Source organism: Corvus hawaiiensis, chromosome 10 (genome assembly GCF_020740725.1).
Source record: "Corvus hawaiiensis isolate bCorHaw1 chromosome 10, bCorHaw1.pri.cur, whole genome shotgun sequence".
NCBI lineage: Eukaryota > Metazoa > Chordata > Aves > Passeriformes > Corvidae > Corvus > Corvus hawaiiensis.
The window spans coordinates 11,958,510-11,986,113 of record NC_063222.1 but is presented as its reverse complement, the minus strand read 5'-3'; the positions used below and the strand labels follow the sequence as shown (position 1 = coordinate 11,986,113).

General features: G+C 40.0%; 1 protein-coding gene across 1 annotated transcript in view; it reads left to right on the top strand.

The window, feature by feature from the left end:
- IRS1 (insulin receptor substrate 1) overlaps positions 1-27,604 on the top strand; it is a 312,856-nt gene that overhangs the window by 241,048 nt on the left and 44,204 nt on the right. Inside the window, exons 4-5 of the transcript XR_007205688.1 lie at positions 21,942-22,025; positions 23,580-23,739. The gene's annotated coding sequence lies outside the window, so the exon portion shown is untranslated. The remainder of the gene's footprint in view (positions 1-21,941; positions 22,026-23,579; positions 23,740-27,604) is intronic.

Sequence of the window (27,604 nt, the reverse complement as noted above, 5' to 3'; positions counted from 1 at the left end):
CTGCCTATCCCTGCTCTTTAATGATGTTGAGAGGCCTGTGACAAACCTGGATGTCCTGTCTGAACTCATTTTTCTGATTAATGGTAAATGATTCTGTAACAACATTTCTCCAGGGGTGGTTGAATAGTGGCAATACTGCACTTTCCTGAGCCAGCTCTCTTTTCCTTGGGGACTAGTTAAGGGATACTTCTTAACTATTTCTAAATGCCTACATATCCTATCCTTGCTAGCAGGAACAAACCCCGTTGTCACAGGAGTGCCTTTTGATAAGAGAACACAGTCTGCATAAAGCATTCACTCCTTAGCATACAATGCAGACTAATTATGACTCCTTGCTTCCTCCATTTAAACATAATATAACCTAGGTTTTGAGCCCATGCCAATCCTGTATCTAGAATCAAGAACAGTCTTAGGATTTACTTGTGTTTGCAATTTTGTGTTGAGAAAATGTGCTGAACTTGTTACAAAAAGGGGGTTGCAGCTAAAATATTTTATGGTAAGCTGTATATTCCTGCTGATAGTTCACATGGGGTGGATTGAACACTTGGTGTCACCAAGTTCCAGGAGGAAGGCCTGGGAGCACCCTGCCCTGGAGCAACTGAAAGTCCTGTGAGTAGAGCCTTGTCTTGACATGTCTGTAGGATGGGGAAAGATGATATTTTTGGTTCTCTTGCAGAACAGTTTTCTATTTGTCATTTGGATCCCGTCTGAGCATATGGACTCTTCAGTCAAAAGTGGTGATACAGATAAATAAGAAAGGAACACAGTTTCAGCCATGTCAAAACTGCAAGGCAGTTAGTGTTCACAAGAAAATTAGGTGCTTTCAGGATGAGGTAGTAGATGAGTAGAATATATTAGGTTCTGAAACTTGAACTGAATTTTTAGACTTATGAAAAGGTACATCCTTAGTACTTGAGAGTACTATTGTCTGGCTCATTACCTTTTTAGTCCTAAATCTGACTGCCTCCAGGAAAAGGTGAAGGAGCAGTGTGTGCACGGGGGTCTTATAAAAGACTTGGTCTTAAAACAAAAGCAGCTAAGTCTTGTGTACAGCTTGTCATTGGGATTGTCATTGCAATCTGTGGCCCGCTTCTGTTGGGGTCCCTCCCCTGCCGTGTAGCCCTGGGAGAGGAGCCCTGAGGGGACACACGGGGCTTCCCTGCCCCTGCTCAGCCTCGTTCCCATTGGTTGGTTTGTGTTCCCTGCGCGGGCAGAAGGACCCTTGGTCCCGTGACTGGAACAGTTCCTCAGCAGAGCTCCGGCCATGCGGCTGGAGAAATAAACATCTCTGAAACAGCTAGCAAGAATCTGTCTGTCCATATATATTTCCTTTCCAGGGGACTCCTGGTTTGATATATGCGTGTTGCAGGATCACCACTGCAACAAATGGTGGAGAATTGTGAGCAGAACGATCCCCGATCCCTAAGCGACTGATTTGTGTGAGTAAACCCTGGAAACTTTGGATTCCTCTTCTTGGTTTTGCTTTGCTATTCCATATCTAAACTATGGAGGAACCGTGGGAAGACTCTTGGCTCTCAGAGCCGCATATGGACATTTATCTTAAACTTAAAATGATTCTTGAACAACGATTTGTAAATTTTAGCTTGATTCAAGCTCAAAAAGAACTGAAACACTTCCTGGCATGGTTGTTTAAGAACTTTTTCTATGTTTCTTGGGATTTAATTCTTACCAAGGGCTTTTGGAAAACCGTTTGGACACAGTTAATACTGGAGTCAAAATATATGCCGATGGAAGAATATTTTCGTGAATATTATTTAGTTACCGAGACTGTTGAGCAATGTCAGCTGTGTCCTGGCGAAGGGAAGCCTGGCGCAGGGACCGTGCGGCCCAGGCCACGTGCACCGAGTGCTCTGCGAGCAGCAGCGAGGCAGTTCCCACGCGCGGGCGGAGCCACGCGAGCTGCAGTGTCGGTGGCGGAGCGAGGCGCGGCGGGAGCGGCGGGACCCGGCGGTGCCCGCCCGGCCCTGCGCAGCGCGTGGTGGAGCGAGCCCCGTGAACGTGCGGCCGAGAGAGGTGGCGCGCGGGCGGTGGCGGTGGAGCAGAGCCGCGCCCAGCCGAAACGCGCGCTGGAGCAGGGCGCGGGGGGGTCATCGCTCGGGGGCCCGGCCGAGATGTGGGTGCAGCGCCCGGCATCGGCAGCGAAGCTGCGACCAGAGGAGGCGACGCACGGAGAACTGAGCGGCGTGGCCCGGCCCGGCCCGCACAGCCCCGAACGCGACCCCGGGAAGAGCGCGCAAGCCCCAGCAGCTCCGACAATTCCAACACGGGAGCGACCGAAGGAGAGAGCAAAGACGCAGCGAGACAGAAAACAGCAGCCACTTGGAAAAAGGAAAAGATCATAGTAACTAAGACCTTAGGGATAGTAAAATGGTATAATGTTAAGCAAAATTATGGTTTTATAACAAGGTGTGACAACCAGCAAGACATATTCGTGCATAGAACTGCTATTAAAAAGAATAACCCTGAAAAATGGATCCCAAGCTTGGGAGATGGAGAGGTGGTGGAATTTAATATTGTACTAGGGAGAAAAGGGTTACAAGCATCGCAGGTCACTGGGCCTGATGGTGTTCCTGTAAAAGGCAGTATATATGCAAAAAATCGTAGTCATGTTAGACAGTATCTCCATTGTAAGCCCCCCCTACAGTTTCCCTTTCCTAATCCCACCTTTCCCTTTTACCCTATGTCCTATTACCCCCAGTGTATTCCCAATCCGTTTTTTCATCCATGGTTTCCCTCACAAAACCATGCTTTTGCCAATTGTGTCCCCAAAAATCCCTTTCCAATGCCGAGTGGGGGATGAAAAGGGGGAGGGAAGAAGTTAAACCCTCTCCTGCCTCAGTTTCCCCACAAAGCATGCTCAGAGTTCTGTCTCCCTTCTGTCAGCCCTAAGATGTTCCACAGAATCTGTTTGGACATTTAAAGACTCAGGAGGGTGGCTTGTTTTGTTTTGAAACTGTTCTTGTTATGTTTATCCAGTTGTTTTCATTCTCCTTTTATTAAAATAAAACGGGTGAGGTGTTGGGGTCCCTCCCCTGCCATGTAGCCCTGGGAGAGGGGCCCTGAGGGCACAGACACGGGGTTTCCTGCCCCTGCTCAGCCTCGTTCCCATTGGTTGGTTTGTGTTCCCTGCGCGGGCAGAAGGACCCTTGGTCCCGTGACTGGAACAGTTCCTCGGCAGAGCTCCGGCCATGCGGCTGGAGAAATAAACATCTCTGAAACAGCTATCAAGAATCTGTCTGTCCATATATATTTCCTTTCCACGGGACTCCTGGTTTGATATATGCGTGTTGCAGGATCACCACTGCAACACGCTTCTACTATCTTAAATGGATATGAAGGGAAGAGGGTTGTAATGATGTAGAAAAAGATCTATCAATATTTTGCTTGGTGTTTTATAGTATTTATAATATTTTTAAGATGTTCTGTGTGAAAATTCTGACTGTCCTTAATCTGATTTAATGGACATTTCTTGGCTTAACAGTTTTCAGAGGAAAGGCAAAGCCATCCTGTTTTTTTCAACAATGGGTGAACTTTTGGAAAACTGAAAAAAGTTTACAAAAAAGCAAGTCTCTGTGTAGTGTTTTGAACCACTGTTGGCTTTGAAATTGAAGCTAACAGCAGTTAAAAACAATACTGAACCCCCCATGCTTTCAAACCTGAAGTGCAAATGTTTTGATTGACCCAAACTAAATACTTTTGTTTGAGGATTGAACAGAAGAAAGACATGAAAAATGTTTCAGTTAAAGAATTTGATGTTGTAACTCTTTTGCGCAATCTGCTTAGGAAGAGCTTTGTGAAAGCTCAAAAGTCTCGGTTGATCTGAATTCAGTTTCTAATTCCTAGTCTTTATGAAAATGTACTCAGAGGAACACTTGGTTTAATCAATTGTGGTGTGGAACTCTAAATGTTACTAAAGCTCAACACATTGGTTTTATCAAAACCTTTTGGTCAGTGCCACAAACTTGTCCTGTGGTTATAGGTCTCAAAGAATCCTGATAGAAAATATTCAGCAGCTACTGCTGCTTTGAGGGTATCTTTATCTGTTGCAAATGTTGAGGGTTCTGCTCTGATATGAGGTAAAGATCTTAGCTCACTAAAAGTGAGGTGAAAACTGTGCATCTCTACGCCGTATTATAGAATATTTGTTGTTCCTGGGACTCATGCAGGGAATCAGTTAAAAATGGCTAAAAATTAAGGAGACCTGAGCTGTAAAGAAAGGCTCTGTGATCACCTCTTCAAAATCTGTGGAACACATCCCCAGTTAATTTAACTTTTCAAATTTCCATGGAAGCTGATGGCTCTGTAGGTCAAGCTGTTTTTCATGGAAAAAGCCACAGTATACAGGGATGCAGCTGACTAATTGTTGTTTCCCACTCATCATTATCTGCATTTATTTATTATCTTTCCATAGACCTAAAGATTTTTGCTAATGTTGATGTATCTGACTGTACATTGAAATATATTTCTGAGAAAATTGCTGTTACAATGCAGAGGACCAAATTGGGAAAGAAAGAATGTAGACGACTGGCTAAAAACTGTGTAGGACATGAACTGAAGGCTGAAAAATATGTGATTTTGACCATTATTTTTGCCTGATAATTGCAACATTTTATTTCCATAGCCTTCATGAGAATAAGTTATCTAGTAATTATTTTAAAGTTTTCTAGGCAATTTTAATTTGCTTCTTTTTAATACAATAATTGAATATGATATGCAATTTTCCCTATTTACTCCATGGATTGTTATATAAAGATTTTCTAGTCCTATTCATTTGCATGGTTTACTTAGGCCTTCTACTGCTGGTGTGAAATCTTTTCAAGTATGTTAAGAATTCTTTATCCTTTATTGACTTGTTAAGCACTGCTTCACTTGTCTCCAAGCCTCTCCAAGTTCTCTTCATTTAAATCTGTTGTCCAGTTCTAAGATTTAACAAAGTAAAGTGTATTTCTCTTTTTATGTCAGCACATGTCAATTATTGCTAATGGAAATTAGGTGTATGCTGAGACTAGAACAGACCTGGTGGAGACTATTATGAAGTATTAGTAGAAAAAGAGATATTTTAACTGAAGAAAGATAAAGATACATCATCCTTTTTTTGTCAGATTACTTCCCCTTCCTTTCCTGTTTTTAATTCCCCTAGAAAGTAACCTCTCCTTCTCTTTGTTTAACTCCAGAGATTCTGGAAATATTGACAGTAAGAGGAAAATTGAAAAGGATAAATGAATGGGGTTTAACTTATTTTCTTTATATAATTGTTTTTCCTGTATTTTTTTCCAATAACAACATAAAAAAGCCCTAATATTTTCATTCATGGTGTCAGTTTCCATTATATTCCTGGAAGAACAACAGAAGGGCACACACCAAGATTTCCCAGTCTGGGTTTTTTTGTGTAATTTTTTTGTGTGCCATAATTTCTGGGGTAAATAGCAATAGATTACTTAGTAAATATGGCCATTATTATCTTTTTACTGTTCGCCAGGGATCAGTTTGGCTCCAAGATTGCATATCTCATTTCTCAATAGCTAAAAAGTCTTGATTTGCTCTCAAATATCAGGCCATGTGTTTTAGTAGGCTGTAGAGGTTGTTTTGTCTTGTTTCTTTGGTACCAGAATGGTTATCCTGAGATTTATTGGTAAATTTGCTTAATTCTGTGTTATCAGCTATATTTTGAAACAAGGACTTTGTGTAGTAAGATTTTTTACATTTATATATGGTGACTCCTTTTGTGGTTAAAATGTTCAAGTTTTTGGTGGTTGGGGGTATGTCCATTTGGTTTATGTCTAAATCCTTTCCCTGATTGTCCTGCAAAGTGCTGAGCATGCCCCCTTCAAAAATCAAGCCCATGTCTCAAAAGATGTGCTCAAAGGAGACAATTTAATGTTATGCATGACAGAAGAATAAAAAATAAAACAGCATGCTTAGAAAATTGGCAAAGAAAGCAGAAGAAATCTGGGACTCACATGTTATTTACAGTAGGGTCCTGACTCCAAGGCAAAGTTCTTCCTAGTCCAAAACCCATCTTCAAGGTCATCTTGCCCTTCTTCCCTCAGATTCAGCTGCCTGTATAAATGCCCTTACCTTTGTGAAGGTAGTGGGAGCAGAGGCTCTGGTCTTGAACACAGGATGGGGGAGCATTGCTGGCAGGCTCACGCGTGAGCTTTGCTATTATCATCTGCAGAGAGCACTCCCATGCAGAGCCATGCTGGCCTGGGTGGATGCAAAGCTCTGCTCGAGGTTTCAGCACTGAGCAGGAAAGTCTCAGATCTTTGGTGCCATTTGTGAAGTTAGGGAGATGTGGCTGAAGATCCGATTTTGGTGCCTGTTGCATGGCATGAGACTTTGAAATGCTGATGTTCTTGAATCCCAGGCTAACTAATAGCCCAGGGTGCTCTGTGTTATGGGGCTGTTCACTGGTGTTCTGCCACTGGAGAAATTAGAGTGATTTTCTGTATCCAAGGAGCCCTGACTTTGTTGCAGCTGTTGTAGAAAGGAAAAAGGATTTTATTGCAGGCTGGGCCATGTGTTTGCACAGCTGGTGCTTCCTCTGACTGTTGAGATGTGATCATACCTTCAGCTTCTACTTTGGTGGAGCTGCAGAGTGTGAGGAAGTGGTTCTGGTTTTTGCATCTGTGGTGGATCTTTTGTGACCTGAAGTCAGTGATTGTTTGGAGGACTTGCTGGTAAAAACAGTGGTGGATCTTCATGGTAGGGAGGCAAACAAATCCTACTGGTGGAACAGCATTGTAATGGAAGTTCGTTTAAAATTATGTTATGTGCTTTGTTTACACCAGTCTTTTTTAACATACATGCTTAGTAAAAGGAGGGAAGCAGGAAGCAATACAGTAAATGAAGCCAAGTTACTGCACTTAGAAAAATAGATGTCATATTTTAGGGTGGATATTGACTTACATGTATTATACTTCACTGATCTTGCTCCTTGATCACATGATCTGTGCTAATTTACACAAATCTATTTCCTGTAAGTTAACTCAAAGCATTTGTCATGTCTAAGTTCATGGTAACACACAACAATTGGTAGGAATAGCAGCCTAATGATTTCCACTCTGATAATGCTGTGACTTTTGCATAGGTATTTAATTACAGAATTTTGGTTCCTATCAAAAATAAATTTAGCAAATTTATTAGTTTGAAGAAGGATGTTAAATAATTTTCTTAGACTGCTCAGTACAAATCACTTGGAGGCTATGTAGAAGTCTCTCCTAGCACTGATAGCAACATGAAGAATCACACATTGTTTTGAAAAAGTGTTAAAATTCCCAGAAAATTCTGTGAATCTTTGGGTGAAGCAGTAAAAATATCTCGTATCTGTTAATCTTGTTCCCTCACTTACCCTGCTGTAGCGAACTGTCGAAGGTTATGTAAGAACAAGGAAACTTTCCTTAAAAAAACAGAACTTTCAGTGAACATACTGAAGATCAGAGCTTGCCTACTGAACCGGCTCTTCTGTTCAGGTTTGACAGCCTGTGCTTTTTTCTTCTTATTTGTTGAATCCATGGGGAAATAAAATGAAGAGAAAGCAGCATCTCCTCTTTTGTTGCTTCACAGGTTTCAAGGTCCTGCCCATTTCTGGACAGTTTCAGTTTATTTTCCGGTTGCTCCTGCACCAGCTTTGCAAATGAAAGGTTTATTATAACCACTGGTGTAAACCTTTAGGGCAAACAGCCAAAGTGCAAATATGTTGCTACATTTTGACATCCCAAAGGTGTCTAATCACAACAGAATTGTGGTTTTTCTGGTTTCGTAGCACACCTCTGCACAGCCCAGCAGTGGGGTCAGTCAGGGGGAAAAACTGGATTTATTTGTACTATTGCACTTGTAAAAAATCCAGTGAACTAGAAACCACCACTGTATTTCTACTTGCCTGAGTTACATTATTTCAGAAAAGAGCAAGAAACAAGGGGACTTTTGTGTGTGTAAAATGTGGCTGGTTACAGTCACATTTTCCTTGTAGGCATTTGCAGCTAAAATGAGCTGAGATTATCCACAAATCTCATTTCCCCTTGTCTCAGGTGATATCAAGAGCCTCCTAACAGGATTACAAGGACTTTGATTTGCCTCCTGTGCTGACTGCTGACGATGTGGCACTGCTACATGGCAAGAGGGATAAAGGAAGCTGCTGTGCCCGGCACAGTGCACACTCTGGCCTTTCTGTCTCAGTGTTGCTTTTTCTTATTTTAGATAACACTCCATGGGCAGAAAATTTGTCAGCTGACTTTTGTGTTGGCCAAATGCTTTCTCTCACTATAAAAACCAATTTCAATAATTTTTCTAAAAGGACACCAAGCTTGTGTTGGTTTTAAGTGTCAGCTAAGCAGTCCAGATCAAGAATGTGGTAAAATCTTCATCTAGCAAAAGCTGTGGCAGTTGCATTGAACATCCTCCAGAAAAACATAATCCCTTTAATCCCCAGAAGACTTTAACTTGCCCATGTAAAGATCAGATTTTCTTCTCTTCACAAAACCTCTAACAAGCTTTACTAAGTGTCTGATAATAAAAGTGTCCTGTCACCATAACTACACGTCTTTGTCTAGACCAGAACCCATTTAGTCCCCGTCAATGGATATGGAAAAAAAGGAGAGGCAGTCTTGGAGAACCAGTACAGCACATGAAAGATAACTGAGCACCTGTGGAATATGAGCAAAAATAGGTTTGAGTACTTGAGAAAAGTACTAATGAATAGTAAATGTGTGAGAAATAAAAGGAAACAAGGGGAAATTGCCTGATGGTCATCAGTATCTAGTGTCTTATCTTAGGAGTGAAGTGTTATAAAGGAATACTCTGGAGAGGATATCCATGCAATGCAGACAGATGATCAAGCTTTAGCCAAAGCAGCCACTGCTTCTGCAGCAGTATCACAGATTTGGGATGCCATGGTAGGATTCAGGCCCGTGCTTGACCAGAGGCACAGCCCAAGGTTGGCATCCCATTGCCAGATGCAGGGAGATGACACTGTGTTTATTGGTGTGTTCACGTTCTAATCTTCAACTCATTCTTTAACTGATTTTCTTCTTGTGCTATCCCAGTTAGCTCTGGGATCTGCAATATAGCAGCCTGGGATGCTCCCATGGGGGACAACACTGTACTCAGATCTGTATGGTGTTATAGTCCAATGTCCCACCAGCCCTCAATAAACTATTTCTCCCACCCAGGAGTTCTGTGATGGGTGGGCTTGTAAGGAGAAGGGGTGGGAGAGAAGCCTAACATCCATGCTAGAGATTTCTTTTGTGGAGGGGCTGTGTGCTTCAGGACCTTTTTCCATATCTCTGAACTTTCATAAATTGGAATGAGTCAGAAGATGGTTGAAGTTCTCACTTAGATTATGCCAACAAATTAGAAGATTTTTATAAGCAACAATCAAATATACCATTTCAACCTTTTTGAAAAAAAGAAGTGAGAAAAAAGTAAGACCCCTTGTTTATTAAATGCCAGTGTTTTTTATTTAGTTACTACTGTTCAGTAATTCTTCTAATTTTCCTTAATTTCTAACTTTTTGTTATTTTTATTCACCTGGATTCTGGCCAAGAACATCAGGATGTCTCAAGACACTGACCCTATGAATATTCTCTAACTCACTCTGTAAGTGAAGATAATTTCTAGAACTGGTGTTAGATTGGTCCTGTAGAAATCTTGGTAGCGTTTTACTCTTTGTGAGCAGTGGGGAGTAAAATGAGAGCTTAGTGTCTAGATTATATTGATTTTATAATTTTTTTTATTGATGTAAATTAGGTATTTTCACTTTCTCTATTGAAACTTCACTACAGAGGGGGATCTGAACCAAAGTCTTTAAAAGGCCCCACTATAAAACTTTAATTTGTGGCTGATTTCAAAGGGTTTTTTCAAATTTGAAATTCTTTCATCTTTTACATGCCTGTGCTAGAGAAAATATTGTTCACATCCAAATATGTTAAATTATGGTAGTCCCATCTTTATGTACTCTGTTGAGCCCACTATTGCTGTGTTTTTATGTACAAACAGTAACTTTTAACTTTTAGCAGCTTAACAAATTCAGCTATTTTCTAAAAATTAGCTCAAGATTTATCACAGAAAATCTAGCACTAAACAGACAGGCTGGGCTATCACATGGAGTTGGAATGCATTAAAATCCAGTACAATTTAAAAGTTTCAAATATTACACTCTTATGCTTCTACTTCACTGCATTTCTTGAGGAATTTAATGTGAAAGCTGGCCTTTAAGAATGTGAAAAGTTAATATTTCTGCTAAAAAGATGTTTTATTAGGCTGTGCTGTTTTGCTCATGGTGCCATTAGCATATTAATAGCTATGTATTTTAAGAACAGTAAAATACATGTCTCTGTACGGTACAAGATAATGTGAGAAATTAAAAACAGTGGATTCTCTGTCTTCCTACCTCTAGGTAGCTGTAGCATGTGACCTCATTTTGGTCCATGGCTATAAAAATACCCCATCCTTAAAACATAGATGTTACCTCAAATAACCCATCCATACACAGAGTTATATTGCTGGCTTTCCAAATCATACAAATTACTCTGAAGTGAAAACCGCAATGGAAACAGTCCAAACTCACATTCTTGGCTCAGCTCATCATACCCTATGTTATATTTGCCAGTTCCCTTTTCCATGAGCTTTTAGGATCATTTACAGCAATGTTTGTGTGTCACACTGAACACTCAAACCAATGTTATCTTCTCCACGTTCATTAACTGCTGCTATCAAGATATAGTATCAAGAAGGAACAAATTATTGTGAATCACAGGGCACATATATATGGTTTGAGCTTCTTTATTATGTTAAAAGATGGCAGGTTTTATTGTGTTTATATACTCCTTGTAGTAAACATTATAATTCAATACTTCGAAAATAAATAAGGCAATCAAGAGATGGAAAACATTTTTGTAATGTGCCACAAGCTGTCATCTTGTTGCTCAGAGCTTCAACCAATCATTCATTAATTTCTTGGTTGTTAAAGTGCCTTTGAGGGGGTGTTTCTTGAAAAAGGATTTCAATTCAAGACAACATTCAAATAATTGGGATATCTGATCTGCACTGGGCATGTTCCATGAGAAGTAATTTCAGGGGAAAAAAAGACATTGTCCAAAATTTCCACATGCATGTAGCACTGGTAGGTGGCAATTCTGCAACATACAGTCTGTAGTTTATGTTGTTCTGTGCCCCATTAAAAAGATTGATTGCTCCATGATGACTTGGTTATAAGAATCTAGGCTTAGCATCCACTATTTGATAGCTGAAGGCCAAGGTGGACAAAAATTACTCTATGAAGAGGAAAGAAAGAGAATATATGAAAACAGGCTTGAATATAAAGGATAAACTTTTTGATATGTTCAGTTGAGAGGCACAAGTAGGATCCATACTGCTTAACATACTTAGAAGAAGCTAAGGATCAGGTTATGATATTCTACTGTATCTGACATGTCTCATGAGTCTTCCAATAAATCTATTAAAAGCCAGTTGGATTAGGAAAAGAGGATGTTATTCTGTAAAGGTAAGTGTGTCATAATCTCACTATTGAATGGCAAATCCTCTGAAGAATTTTTCCTAGAGTACTTTGGAACAGATATGTTATTACTATTGTTCACCATAACAGACAAACGGGGCTGAATTATAAAGACAACAACTTCTCCCTGTAGAGGCAGGCTATATAATTCCAGGTCCTGAAAAATGAAGCAGCTACATGTTTAATCCCAGTGTTTGATTTCCTCTTTATTCATGGGAAGGACAGATTAGTTGGTGATTTCAGCCTTGAGTGAGTGTATCAGCTTGCAGGGCAGTTGGTTCTGAGACTACTCTTGCTTCAGACTAATGATCTATCAGTAACTTCATGAATGGACTACTACTATGCTTGTAAGTGCTGCCATGGCTCGTCCCAGGCTTACTGCAGCCTTTTGGTATCAACCACTCATGGATGTTTGTACTGCCACAAACATTTGGATGATGACTGCTCGTCACAATTTTTTAGTCTCATGTGAGTATGGTTATTCATTCAGATGTAAAAATTATTTGCTATTAAATTATTAATTGAAAGATTTCATGTATGTAGTCTGGAAGAAAAAAATTGATATGATGTGAATGACTAGTTACACAGCATAAATAAAAAGTGGGAAAGAGTCCAAGTGGATATTTCACAAATTCTTTGCATGAGGTTTGTTCATCTCCAGCCCTTTCCCATAGCCCAGTGAAGTCAATGAGAGTTTGGAGCTTTGGCTCACGCATTTCAATTGTTTGTCCTACAATTACAATAACAAACACAGCAGTAGTCTGTTTGCAAACAGCTGGTAATTGGAAAAAGGGCTGAAGTTGTCAGCAAATGTATTTGTCAGCACTGATTTGACCAGTTGTACACATTACCTTAAATGACATTTCTTCCCTTCCATGAGGAATGTGGAGTCTGTGTCCAACGAGTTTCCTCGGTGGCTGTCATGTAGTGAGCATGGCAATCTGTGGTGTGTAGCCTTTGCATGTTAAATACCCTCCAGCACTTGCTGTTTATTATACAGAATGAATAGGCTAGTTTCCAATTCAGTTATCAAAAAACAGTCCTGGTAACACAGTAGACATATTTGTGACAAGTGGATTTAGGCAGCTCTGTCCAACTTCAGATTTGCCTATTGATAACAGTTAAATGTTCCCTCTTGGCAGAAGATGGCAGGAGAATGATAGCACTTCTAGAAGAAAAAGATATCTCTGTCCAAGCTATAGTTTTTTTTGGGTTTTTTTTTTTTTTTTTTTGTTTGGTTTTGTTTTTTAGGTTAAGAAACATCCTAGTGCACAGTTACCTAAAACAAATCAAGCCTGTGTACTAGTCGCCAATGCTCACAGAGGAGTTTATTGAATTCCCCTACTTTTTTACATCCTTTTTAGAGGCTCAAGTGTCTCTTCTGAACTTATCTGCATTTCCAAAGGTCCATCTGCCTGAGACCTGTGCTGAATCCCTGGCTACAGTAGAATCCTCCAGTGTGATAGCACAGACAGCTCTTCTGCCTGTGTGATGTAAGTCTTGCTGTTCTTGCACTTTCTCACGTTTTCCTTTCAAGTTTGCAAGAGCCAGCAGCTATCACATCAGCTCACGGCCATTCTCCTGTTTCCTACACTCTGTGTGGAGACACCTTCCTTTTTTTTTTTTTTTTTTTTGTAATTTTTTTCTAAGAAAGTGAATGAAAAACACAAATTCCAGTCACCAGTCACATTTGTAAGCTGAGACAGGGTTATTGATCTGGTCTGAAGCTTGTATGTTCTTTCTTCTTTATGGTTTGTGGTTGGTCCACAGGTGCTGATAGCAAATGGTTATGGATGACTTGTTAATCATCTCGTGGGTTTTGTGGTTTGTTTGTTGTTTTGGGGTTTTTTTCCCCACATATATTGCCATCTACCCCTGTCGTCTTCTGTTTGATTTGCCTGCTTGCTGTATTAATCTCTGAATACAGAGCAGGTGCCTCTACAGCCTGGACATTCTGTGGAAAAAAAATATGTTGGCTTATATTTCCTTCTAAAATTGCCTGTTTCTTTCTATGGCCTACAGATAGGAGTGAAGGAAGGGGTCACTGGTGGGTGTGCCTCAGCCCTGGCCTGTGTGTCTCATGCTTCTGTTACTCAGGCAGCTGTAAAACCAGGAAATACTATTGGTACTGTTATTGACATATGAAGAAAAAGCAAAGCATAAACGTGAATTAATAAAGTCCTTTGTGAAGCAAAGCAAAAAAATGGATTACACGAGACCAGTTTTGTGGCAAATTATTTTTGTTTCTTGTAGCAGTGGGAAACACAGAGAGTAGAAAGCTCTTATTTCTCCTAATCTCAGACAGATCCTGATTTGGATTCCTTTGGTTAGATAGGAAAAGAGCAGGCTGAGAGAAGTTATGAATCTTGCTACTCTCCACTGCATTGAAACATACATTACAGGCTTCATGGGAGTGAAATCCTCTCCTGTATTTCATACTTACACTATTGTCACTTCTCGACTGTAGCAGCTACCATGGTTTATTGCACACCTTGTTTGCTACAGTTCCCTTTCCCTAGCTTTTCAGATTGTGGCCATGAAGGTTGATATGGAAGTTTGCCATTACAGCATACCAGTAATGGATTGAATAATCCGCAAGCAGTCAAGGAAGTGAACATTAATGTTCAATATTAATGTATAGGCAAGGGGTCTATAAAAACATTACTGGTTTTGCAAGCGTGAATTTTGCAGTCATGAGGTTAAGCAGCAGTTGATGAAATTAAATGGCGAAGTGCAGAAATATCAGCAATTCATTATGATGCTCAACAATTAGGAAAATAGCTTGTGTGATGCATATTTGATCAGCTGTGATGATGGCATTGTTGATGATACATTAGCTGTCTAGTGGAAGGGTGTTCTGTCTCTTGTGTGTCTTTTTCTTTACCTTAACATTCTGTGTGCTTTCCTTCATGCTCTTTCCTTGTTGTTTGTAGACTTCTCTTTGGGCTGTTAAAGATAATGTTTTACATTGGCAAACTTGTAATTATCTTCGGCCACCAACCTGTGATCCAGAGCACAGCCTGGCTCACCACAAACACCCTCACCACGGTCCTTAAAAGGCAAATCCTAAAGTGGAAAATGGAAGACCTGGAGTCAAAATTATCTCATCTCTATTTGTCCCATTATTACAAATGGAAGATGGTTGAATATTATTCTACCAGTAATCATCATGTCAAGGCTAGAAATATTCTATCCATAGGGATCCAGTGGACACTATGCTTTTTAAAATATTCTATATGCATGATAAGACTTTCTTCTCTGTTGGCTTGCTAATCGTTTTGACTATTTCTTTTGAAGTAAGAAACAGATGGCAGCATTCACTGTAATAAGTGCAGCAAAACATGCCAGCCAGTTAGGGATGTTTCAACTGACTGAAAACCTGGATCCTTTTCCAATATTTTGGTGATTTTTTCCTCCCTCTGTATGTCTAGAGGAAATTTTTATTTATAATTTGTTTAATAGAATCATAAAATTAGAGATTAAAGGAATCTTAGGTCATTAAATCTCTAGTAATGAACCTAAGAACAAAGAGCTGAAATGCAATTTATGGATTTTTTGTTTTCCAAAGGTTTGTTATTGTCTGCCAGAAGATAAAAAAACCTCCAAATCAAAACCCCTTGTTAAGGTGAACCCCATCCCTCACTTGAACATACAGTATAAACTGTATCTGTGTATGATCTTAAAATATTTACTATTTTTTCAAACTCTCCTTCATTCAAGGAGTTAATTTTCAAATATTGTAGCATTTAAATATCTTTCTTCAATCCTTAATGTTATGTTCCCAAAATTGTGAAATTGTAATTCCAGGAGTTCATTTCTCAGCAACATTTTACAGGAAATATACGCCCTTCTCACTTCCTCATCAGGGGAGATTACTGTCCTCACATTTCCTACCAAAATTAGGAAGAGTTCAAGATATTTTAGATCCCTCAGAAAAAGAGATTCTTCTTTGTCTCGTGCTACGAAACTGAAATTAGAGGTCACTGCTGAAAATGCAGGTCACTACTGATCTGCTCCTTAAGCACCTGTTAATACCTTCTAGCAGTCAAGTATTATTGAGAGTATGGGAAAAAAGGCATTTTGGCTTCTAATATGTATTTTAGTCCCTGGTTATGTAGTGCTTTGATCATTTTTTGTTAGGTATTTTGCAGTCCTGTCCTCACTTTTCCACTGTTTCACCTCAGAAGGAGAACTATGCAGATTTCACTGCTCTAGGATTTTCAGTCCAACTACTATTTTTTAAATTTTATTTTATTCTACTGCTTTTTGTTGCAGCATTTCTATTCTTAAGATTATACTCTCTAAATGTCTACTTTAATACCATTATGTATATTTTTTTACTAATCTTGTGGAATCACTCTTCTTCAATGACTTCTCAATTGTAGTCAATGAGCTTCTAAGGATGTGACTTAAAGCAAAACTGGTGCCACTTATTAGGGTTGATGTAGCCTATGAAAGATGAAATTCTGCTTCAGGCAGTAAAGCAATTTTCAAAGCACCATATTGGCTTTTATCAGGGTTGGTCTGCTCTTCCTAAATGAAGACATTCAGTCTGTTTATGGGTGACTATGGTCACTCTGGGAAGCATTTGGTGGTAGTTAAGGGTAAAATACTGATTGTTCTTCAAAATTAGAAACAACTGGTAGTTCTTCAGTGATGATTTAAATTTCTTTTTAAAATTCTTTCAAATCACAAAGCTGTGTGTTGTTCAGAGATTGAATGCATTTGAACTTATGGAACTTTTCATTTAATGATGCTCTCCATTGTTTTTGGCTAAAGCCCAAGCCTCACATCCTTAGTTGCAGGATTCCTTTCTGCAAACTCCATCCTTTGCTGAAGCCTCAGTGTAACGTGAGACCATCCCTATTTCCCAGCAGGCAGCACATTAAAGGTCTGCCTGGTGACCAGCTGCAAAGACAGGTGTTATTCTGCTCTTATTTTTTCTTTTCCTTTACTTGGTCTTGTAACTTCCCTAACACACTGTCAAGGCCTGAATGAAATGAATGATTAAACTTTATAAGATTGGAAAAAGCTCTGATTCAGGCAGTGTGGAGCTGGGGATTTTGGTCTAAAGTTGAATGTCCTTAACTGCTTGTTTGCCACATTTTCTTTGGGACTGCAAGAAGCTGAGCCAAACTGGAAATCCAGCTCATAAGGATAACTGCAGGGATCACAGGCATTGAGCATTTATCTTTTCAGGGCACTTAGCACTGGCAGCACAGAAGTGTACATGCTGCAGGAGCCTCAAGGCTTGGATATGGCACACTTGTACTCTGCACACAAATGTTTCCGTGTAAAAATCTGAGAGCCCTCAGTGCACCCCTCACTGGTATCTATCCCACACCCATGGTACCTGTGTGTTGAGTCTGTCTCACTGCAGTCACAGGCTGTGTGAATCAGAGACTACCTCTGTAGTTTCACAGAAGAATAAGTAAGGTTAAGAAGAATGACGTGCAGTGAGATCCAGTCCAAAACCCAGTCTAGTTGCCTGCCCCGTCATTGATGAAATGTAACCCTTCTTCCTGCTTTTTTCACTATTGCATGCTCCCAATATTCTGTTTAATATCTAATTTAAACCACAGCCTTCTCTGCCACAGTCAGTTTCTCATGCTTGCCTGTACAGTACCATGCACACCTGTGGTGTTCTCCTGGTAACACAGAATCACACATTTTAGGAGCAGATTATTTCTCAGAGGACAGCAACTGCTCTAACAACAAAGAAGTGACACCTGGAATTTAAACCAATCCACAGGTTTAACTTTCTTTCTTACCAGTGAGAACAGCTCAGTCCAGTAATGCTCTATCCATCACTTAATATAATTCTGGGTAAGATTTAACACTCTACATCGGCTTTGTGGACCAGTCTCAGCCAGTTGGCCCACATCTGGTTATTGCAGCCTGGATGACTCACTCTATCCCTTGAAATATCCCTTGAATAGTAAAACTTCAATTCATACTAGTATTTCTCTGTTCTAGAAGAGTTCAGGCAACATTCTGAATATTTATCAGCATTTTATATTAAGTTTTAAAAATTATAGTGAGCTAGAACATGTAGAAATGCTGACAGTTCTAGGTTTTATTTCTTTCTCCTTTGTCTGTCTTAGGTAAAACCCAAATGATGCTCACTGGGATTTTCCTTAGGAGTTGAATAGATTTGAGTCAGACCTTATTAAAGATATTTAAAGCAAATACCCATGCTCACAAAACTGTATCAGGATATCTCATGTGCTGGACATGAATAGTGATAATGTTCTTGTGTCCACTGTGCTCAGAGATTTCTACTACCCCTGACCAAAATGCTATCCTTGACTTAAAAAAATACTATACATCATTTACTGCCTAAAATTGTATCAAGCTGGAGATTTTAGTCAATGGCAGAACTCCTGCTTGTGTCAATGGAAGAAAGTGCAACAGTTATAGATGAAAGTTGCTTTAGATGCTTCATATTATTTGCTTTTAAACCAGAAGTGTATCTGGAGCCTCTGTTGCTTGAGGCAAAACATATTTCTTGGAAATTACTCTTACAGAAATCAGGGATTGACAAGCTTACATTTTTGAGTACAACAATCAAGATATCAGTGGACAGAAATATTCCTTTAAATTTTTCAAGATTATTTACCTCGGTAATGTATAAAATAGTATAGACTTACAGATCCTGTTTACTGGAAGGGGCCTTCACAGGAAAAGTGTGACCTTGTAACAAAGCCTGTTTCCCTCTTTTTCTTTGCTCTCACATGGGGTGTAGCTGAATTTCCATAACAACACCAGTGAAGCTGCAGTGATATCTGACAGTAGAGCTGTGGTGCTCCCTACTTTCAGTTCAACCCTTGCTTTAGATGTACCACTGCTCTTGTATTTCCATTGCAATCTGCTTGGGCAAAGCAGGTTAGGAGTCGTTCTTGTGAGAAACACATCCACACTGCCCAGGTAAAATGAGAGCATGATGCCCAAGGCTCAGAAGAATCAGACCCAAGCCCTGGTTCAGTGGTCCCCTGTTGTGTACCAGCCACTGCACTGTCTTAGCACAGAAAGAGTTCAGAGTTTCCCCACTCTCTGCTTTCACGCCAGCCAGCCAGTGGCTTCAGGTTCACTAATAAGAAATTCCTTGCCTTGGGAAGTCATTGAAATAGTATTTGCAAATATTACTTCCAGTGTAGTTTTCAAAGTACTTTTTAAAAAAAAAGTCAGTGATTGTGTTCAGTCAAAAGTGTGTTAAAGCATCAGTAAAAGATAGAGCAAAACTTTTAAAGCAACAATGGATTTTTTTTTTTTTTTTTTGAGAATTAATACTTAGATGCTATAAACTGGGCCTGCTACAGCTAAGTATTACAAAGGTCTGAACTGTGGTATTCTTATTAGAGGAATATTTCCCATTGAATTGAAATAACTTGCCCAGAATTCCTACGTGTCCATATTTTTCTAAGTCATATCACAAACCCCTTTGGAAAGTAGAGATGGATGTGCTGACAGCTGTGGAGTTGATTCTTCACTGCTGCTAATTATAGCATGGCTGAGTTCTGCAATAGGGCATCACACAAAATATTTGTCTTATCTGGACAAGTCTGATAATCTGGAGAGGAGTAATTATTTTCTTCCCTGCTCAAAATGGTCTGGAGATACCAGGAAAAAAAGCAAACCTAGTTAGGGTAAGTGACTTCTAGCATTTTTTTGAAGATCTGCCTAAAGACTGGGGGTCCCTCAGATAATCTGGTGTAATTTTTTTTATAGTTGTCTTCTGTTCTGAGGAAACTTTGCTCTTTCTTTTCCCTCAGACAGCAGGGATACTGGATGAGCATTAAACAACAATTCCTTCTGGTTTCAGAAGAGATTAGTTGAGCTGAAGAACCGTGGAATTTGTCTAAGCATTGGTTAACCCCATTACAGTGGGTTGTTAGGTTAGTGGGATACCAAAAGTGCCTGAATGTGCAGTGCTTTGTTCTATGTTCCTTTTAAATCAAGGGTTTATTTCTGAGATTTCGGCTGTGGCTATGACTTGAGACTTCTTTCCCAAGGTTTTAGGATTTAACATTTTGATTCAGGGTCTGGAAGTATCTTGGCAATGTTGATGCTGACTTTGGGATGAGTTGCTGTACCACAGCAACTGTACTAGCAAGAAGAATGCCACACCACCTCTCTGTGGCCATGTACCGAGGCTGGCCCACAAAAAGGTATCTTTAATTCCAAACAGCTATTCATCTTAGGCTTCATGTGCAGAAATGTGCTCTTGCACAGTAAGATTTAATTTTGATTTTCTTACCTTGATATGCTGTTGATTTCAGTGATATTTCATCTAATTTTCCTTTGCCTGTCACATGCAGAATCCAGCTCTGAGAGACATGGAAAAGGTCCTAACACGTAGGGCCTGACATACTTCACTAAAGAACAGACAGAGAGAAGGTGAAACTTTTGAGACATATCTAATAATGTCTCCACCTTTCTTCTCCTGCTGGGAAGTCCTTGAAGACAGCACTTGGCTGTAGAGTAAGTCAACGCAGCCCTGAGTGGACTGGCAGAAATTTGTATAAATGGGTCTGCCAGAAGGGTAGAAAGTTGTTTCATAGCTTGTGACTTATGAAAGATATGGAAAACACCACCAAATTTCAAGTGTGTATGGCCACATTCTCTATAAAACAAACCCTGTGAAACTCCTACCCTGCTGTGTTGAGAATTGAGAGCAATGCCGATCTGAAGGTTCAATTTTCAGCTACTGTCTCCTTTTGAGCCTCTGATAGCATGAGAACATGGGCATCAAAAAGCACTGAGGCTGGTAGATTCATGTGTTCCCTGCAGGCACATCCTACACTGCACCTACTGCAGTCCTGAGTTCTGCACTAAAAAAGACGTGGTTTTGTTGCAGATGCAAAGGTATTTAGGGGTAAATCAGAACAGCCTTGTCTCTGAAAGACACAAGGATGTTTCTTTGTGAGTGAAACCCCTGAAAAAATAAAATAAGCAATCTTCTCTAAAGATCCATCACAGAATGCATTAGCCAGCAGAGGCAGCACTGTCAGAAGTAGTGACAGAAAATAGCTTCTGAGAAAGTGAAGCGTATTTAAGTTCTTTCAAGTAATAAGGGATTTGCTTTCAGCTCTGTGGGAAATACAAGACTTGATAAACATCAGATATGAGCTGAAGCTACAATAGAATCTGTTTGCATTTCTGTATTTGGATTTCAAACAAAATTCCAGAGAGTTTGTAACTAGGGACTTCTATCAACTTGTTGTTAATATGTGACACCTATATATAAACACAAGATCAGAAATTGAACTAAAAACCAAATTTAGGTTCTGCAGATTGACAAGATACCATACATCTTCCAAGTTATGATATTTATTTCTGTATGTTATTAAGTAGTAGCAGCAAAGGCAACAGAATACATTTTGGATAACCCCCTTTAATAGTAGGCTAAGTTAAACTGATTTTAACTTGCAGTAGGCTGGTGAATATACCCAGGCAGTTACTGTGGCTCAGCCAATTTGAAGTAGCTTGAATTCCTTGCATCATCTGGCAGGTGTAACTTTTTGTTTTGGGTAGCGGAAAGCTGTTGGCTGCCCAAATCTCAGATATCTCAATTTTCACAGACAAACTGCATTTCTGGACTCCTGTCTACAAAAGGTAGAATGTGATATTCCTTCATGGAGGTTTATAAAGATACAGCTGTAGAAGTAACACACTTTCAGTGTAAAAGGACCCAATTCTGCAAATCATGTTCTGTTAGTACTTTTCCAAGATATCTCATTTGTATTTCTTATTGGGTTTTTTCCACAAAAACAACTAATGCTACTCCAAATCTCAACCCTGTACTGCACAAAAGCTGTGCATTGAGCTGGCACCTCCTTTCTCTTGAAAGCATTTGTAATTTCATTTTTGGACTGTAAGGAACGCTGCTGATATGAAAAACACCAGCTTCTCCAAATGCATTTCTCACCACAACATAATGACTATAATCCCATCATCAGATTTATCATGTTTTAATTTGACCAGATATGTCAGTAGTTTAGAGGGTTTTGCACTAATAAATTGCTTTAGGGTAAAGTGAAGTACCTTCAAATCATTGGAGATTTCATTGTGGAAAATTTTGCAAAGCTGCATATCCTAAATGGCTGCACTCCAGAGTCTGGAATTCAAATCTCATTTACCGTAAATGACTGGCAACCAGAAGATGTAGAAGTTTTTTTAAACATACCTAATAGAATATAGAGGAAACGGGGCTGATTTTTCAATTCCTATATAATGCAACTGGATTTATTCAAGAAATTAACTGTAAATAAAGGAAATACTTGTTAGATAGTAATTGTGATAACGTGTAATACTTGAAAGCAATACTGTGAGATTTGACATGTTCTCAAGTAGTGGATATAGAGCTTCTTTTGTTGCTTCTGTGTCATTTGGTGATCCCTTTCAGGTGTGATTGTGGAAGAGCTCAGTGCTGATCTGCAGCCTCAAGTTATGGAAGCCCAGTGGGAAGAGAGAAAGACTTAAATGGAAGGTGAGTGCTTTTCAAAGTCCCACATCTGGGTCCCTAATGGAAGTTACATGGATGTGGGTGGGGTCTAACCTAGGAGTCTAATGTTCAGCTGGCAAATCGATGCTCATTATCCATGGTCCTCCCTACCCTAAGCCACCACCTGGAAATCAAGTGCCTAAAAAAAGAAATTTGGCATCTAAGTATGGACTGTTATTTTCAAAACTATGTATTGACTTAGATAACATCTGTTTGAGTGGACTAATAGGCACTGTTTAGCTCTACATGCTTTCAGTATGCAATTAAAAATACAGTAGCTTCCATTCTAATTTTGGTAACTGACAGTTACAATTATGAACATTGAGAGGAATAATATTTTGCAATAAAGAAGTTTTTCTTTATTGCTTTGGGAGGAGTTATTTATCCATCTGCTGCATCCCGTAGCAGTCATTCCTTCCCCCATTCATACAAAGGAGCTCCTTCCAGTTTCCTCCAAAGAAAAAGTTTCTATTTTGAGGAAAAAGAAGGAAAGCAAAATAGAGCAGAGAACAAATGATGTCTCTAAATATTAATGAAGGACTTTTAGCAGGTCTTGCCAAATACTGTGAACTAATCAGGCTCTTGATGGGCCACATAGTTCCCATTGCCACAAGTAGTAGACTAAGAAACTTGGATTCTATTTCTGTCTTTGCCATTGACTGGCTGGTGTAACCCTTGGCCAGACATTTAATTCCTTTGTGGTTTTGTTTTCCCTATTACACATAGCCTGTTTTGTCTGTTTGGTTTGTAAGCATGCCTGGACAAGGATTGTCCCTAATGATTGTATCATGCCAAGCTGACAGAGCTTCAGTCTTGGCTGGACCTTTGACATACTACCTGGGTATAAATTATTATTGTGTTAGTACAGTTATCAGTTATCCCAGTTTATGTTGCACTGACATTTTGCTTCTTTGACTCTTGGTAGTGTGGGTGAAATCAGAGTGGGTCCCCATGTATTCCCACAGCGGGAACTGTTGAGCCATAGAAATAAAATAATCATAACAAAGCATTTGTTGAAGCCTACTGTGCAATCCTGGCACCATTTGGGTGGTTGTAACAACTCTTCCTTTCTTTGGGCTGAATCAGTTTTGGGATAGAGATTGTCATGCTTTGAATGGGAGCCACAGTCTCTGCAAGACACCGAATGACTGTGGCAGGTCACATCCCTTGGGTTAAACACCCTTTCTCAGAGCCATGGCACTTGCTGGCTCTGCAGGGATGTCATGGGCTGGGTGTTCTCAGACACTGAATTACCCTGGGTCTCACCCAGTTCCCCTCTGAGCACAAGGGGAATCCCACTCCCTTTGCATGGGAATGTAAAGGGGGTGGAGATAAACCAGAAGTCACACTGTTAGATTGGCTACAGATAAGAGGTTTTTTAGATCAAAGGCACCAATGGCAATTTTATGAATATAAATAGAGTCAGAGGAATATTCCTAGGAAGAATATCACTCAATGTGCTTAATTGTGTTCTAAGTAGCTTTGTCAATATGTCTCTCAACTTTTCAAATATTGCCCTACATGTGACTGCTTTCACAGGCCCTCTGAAACCAGCCCTGCTGGGAGTCACTTGTACTGCTGCTGCTGTCCAGTGTGGCAACCAAGCATGAGACCATCCTTTTGGGCTGTGATCAGGAGGTATTATTTTCTGTCCTGAGACCTGAACAGGCAGATCTCATCACCCCACTGTATTTTGAAGGTATGCCTTTGAGGGCTTTCAGAAAGGGGATGGGAATAAAACTTAACCAATAAATGGAAACCCACAAAACTTTGGCCCAGGGGAAAGGCTGGCACTGTTCATAAATGAAAGATCGTGAGGTGTGACTTTAGAGATTGGGGCAATGTCCGTGGCATACTTTTCAACAAGGTGATTGGTGAGCTGTGCTGGCTGTAGAAGAAGCAATTTCACAATACTCATGGAATAGGAATAGCACTGGAGGGAACAGTGTAGCAGGTAAGAAAAATTGCCTTTGTTTTTAAGTAAGTCTCACTTTGATAAATATATTCTTGAGCAGCTCAGACCTTACACATTAAATAAATTATCATGATCAGGTTGGCATGTTCCAGCAAACAGGTACCATGCACTATTGATAAGAGCAGTTGTAATCTGGGGAGTAATGGATTATGTCTGAATAAGAGATTATTATTGTCAACTCTTGAGAATATGTAAAATCAGGAAATTTTAGGAATGCTTATTTTTTCATACTGTTACAAATGGTGGCTTTTTCTAAGTATGAGGTGATTCCTGTTGCTGAAATGTATATTTATACTTGAAGTTTTTCCAGAGCAGCGTGGAGAATTAAATCTCTTATGGATGATACTGATTTAAATTATGTGAATTTAGGTACAAAATATAGGCCTTTACTTGTTCCATAAAGGTTTGAAACCCCTTGTAATCCAGCACCTACTCATGACACTTTCCCCTAAACTCAGGAGGGTGTGACTGCTGAGGACCAGAATTTATGATCACCTGTTTGCTTATGATGATCTCTGTTTTGATTCTTCTTGGAGGTGTGTACAAAATGGCTCTTTTAGCTGGGAATCACCTCAGTGTCCCATGTTTGTACAGCACCCAGACAGAGCACTTGTTTCATGGCTGGGCCTCTGCGGAGCTTCTACCATTCAAAAAAGAGGGTGCAGTAAAGAAAGAAATAGTTTTGTTGATGGATTTAGTGTGGCTTTTAGTGCAAACATACACTAAATGAAGTCTGGGCAGAAGTTTAGTTCTTCGGTCTTGCTGTTAATTTCCAAATGTACCAAAAAAAAGCCTGCTTAGCTCTTGACCTTACAAGGTGCTGAGCACATTTGGGATCTCCAGAGGTTGCTCAATACTGAACACAGGTTCTTTTCTCTTAAAAGAAACTGTTGCACTTTAGACAGAGGCAGCTTGGAGTTGTCTGAAATGGCAAATGTTTTGGAAGAGATGTAAATTACTGTTGGCTTTTGTAACAGTGGGCTCTTTGGAAACATTCCCCTTGAATAATGTTAAAAGCAATTCCAGCTTCTGTAATTTAGCTCATCCGTATCATCAGCATCAATAAAAAAAATATTTACAGATTCCAGGCTCACCAGGACCTTTCCAAGAGCTGGCATACTCAGAGCCAAGTAACTTATAAACAATGAGTATTGATCTCAACAAGTGTGTATGTTCTTGCAGGGTGTTTGTGTGTGCTGAACTGGCACCAGAGATGAAGAGCTTCAGTTGCTGCCATTATACTTGCAGAATCACTACTAAAGTTGCACTGGCAGATAAAATCCTGCAGTGTCTGAGAGGCTACCCAGGTGTGATCTATTAACAGATATGAATAGTGCAGGAATTAAGTTGTATTTTAGCTTACGGGTTGTGAAAATATGAAGACTTTTAATTGTTGTATTCTTTGGCCTCTATATGCACCATGTTTTGTAGCGCTATTGTGAACCCTTAGAATAATTGCCTTCATGTTACTTGCACGTCAGAGGAGATGTGAGACCTGTGAGGAGAACTATAGTTTTCTAAGAACCTCAGGCTTTGCTGCATTTCCATAGCAGTAACTTGTGTACCACGGCAGTGGCAGGAGTGCAAGGCCAGGTCCTCAGCTGATAAAACTGTGCACAACCAAAACAGCTTTGATGGTGTCCTGCACTGTTGGGTTCAAGCACTCAAGGACACGACTGTCAAAAGGGAACTGCTTCACTGCAGAAAGGTATATCAGAGCAGGCACAACACCAGGTGCTCTGATTCCTTCCTCTTCCAGTGTCTCCCAGGTTTACTTCCACTGTGTTTGTGCCAGAAGAGACTGTTGCAAGGTGTGACACAAATTAAGCTCCTTCTGTCCTATTAGTCCTGTGTGCAAATTATGCAATTGAATAGGAAAGTAGACTCAATATAGTTTGTTTGTAGCACAGTGTTTGGGGACTAGATCCCATCAGCTTTATGGCTTTCAGCCTAGGCTTTCAGACACAGATCCTCAGAAACCTTTTGCTTTCCCCCTTTTTTATGAAACTGTGTTTCTTCGTCCCCCAATTTAGTTCAGCTCCCGCACAAATGATGAACCTTACTGTTACCAGAGACCTTGTTTCTGCAGTTTTCCAAGGGCCAGAATCCTGCTTAACCCGCTGAGCATGACAAATACAGAGAAATATTTCTCTGATCTTGTTTGTTTTTTTTTTTTTGTTTTGTTTTTTTGTTTTTTTGTTTTTTTTAGCAACAAGGAATTATGTCTCTTTTCCCTGTCATGATCTGTTGAAGACATTTGTTTTTGTTGGTTCTCTTAGTATAATTTCCAGAGCAATAAGCTAGTGCAGCCCCTACTATGGTTTGAGCTCATTCAACTCCATTTTCTACTCTCACTAAATTTCTGTGTTCCTATGGCAGAGTTCCTAGGCCATTTTTCAGTCCTCATGCTATTTCAAAATATGTTTCACCTGCCACACAACAGTGGCATGAGATCATGAGATGCCTTTAGTTTCCCTGTCTTGATGGAGGATACGCATAAGACACACTGTAAAAAGACTGCCTTTTTCTTACCTACTTGGACTGCTTTTTCATTCATGTAATTGAAACCTGTTGGCTTTTGTACCAATGCCCAACTTAAAAATATTAAATGTGTCATCTGCTTTCAGGCTGATAGCATGTTCATCTTCTGTAGCAGAGTTGTCCCCTAGCCCTGTGTCTGTGCTGGCAGGTACAAACTCTTTGCAAGTGGCACCATTCTCAGTCAGGCCTTGGCCTGGCCTGTGCTCGTGTTTGCACCTGCAGTCTGAACGCCTGCCTGCAGGGCTGTCCTCGCTCGCATCTGTAAGGACTCTTGTCACATCCTTGATGGCACAGTCATGTCCACTCTTCATGGCTTTCACTCAGGCTGCAGGACAAGTGTCTATCAAACTGGAATAGCATATAAAGACTCATTGTGAGGTCCTTTTGTTCTTTCTCTTTAAGTTCTTTTCCTAGATCCAAGTCACCTGCTCATCCCAACACATACTGGGGCTTGCTGTTCAGCTTAGCTGATAATGGCTCCTCTGCTTCCTTGTGCTTTTTGTTTATTTAGAGCTTTGTTTATTAGAGCTTGTTGTTGTTTCACTTTTGTGCAGTATGCAATACTCAGATGGCTGCAATCCCACTGCCTAATTAACAGCAAAATACCAAGAACATTGCAGTGCTTCTGAATCAACCATTTCTCTGCATTGTTCTGTCATGTGACTGGCTTCTCTTTGCAGACACCCACCGCTTGCAGGTAGAGGGTGAACATCAATCAGTTGCCTGAATTAAGGGCCTTAAGAGCTTAGGGAATAGTGGTAGACATCAGAGAGGTATGTAAACACCCTCAAGATGTAAACTCAAAGTAATTTTCTCATTTTCTGAAAGCTGCAGCTTCTATGAAGCTTCAGAACCTCTGTTTTCCCAGGCTGAAGACAAAAAATTACATTTTTTACACTGAGCACCATGTGCTATATTCAGTGATGGTGTGCAGGGCTTAAAACTTCTTGCAAGAGATCTGTTGCACGACCTAAAACCGCTTGGTTGTGTGTAACAAAAACTTCCCTTCACTCGTACTAGACTTCTAGAGTCTATGAAACTTCTTCCT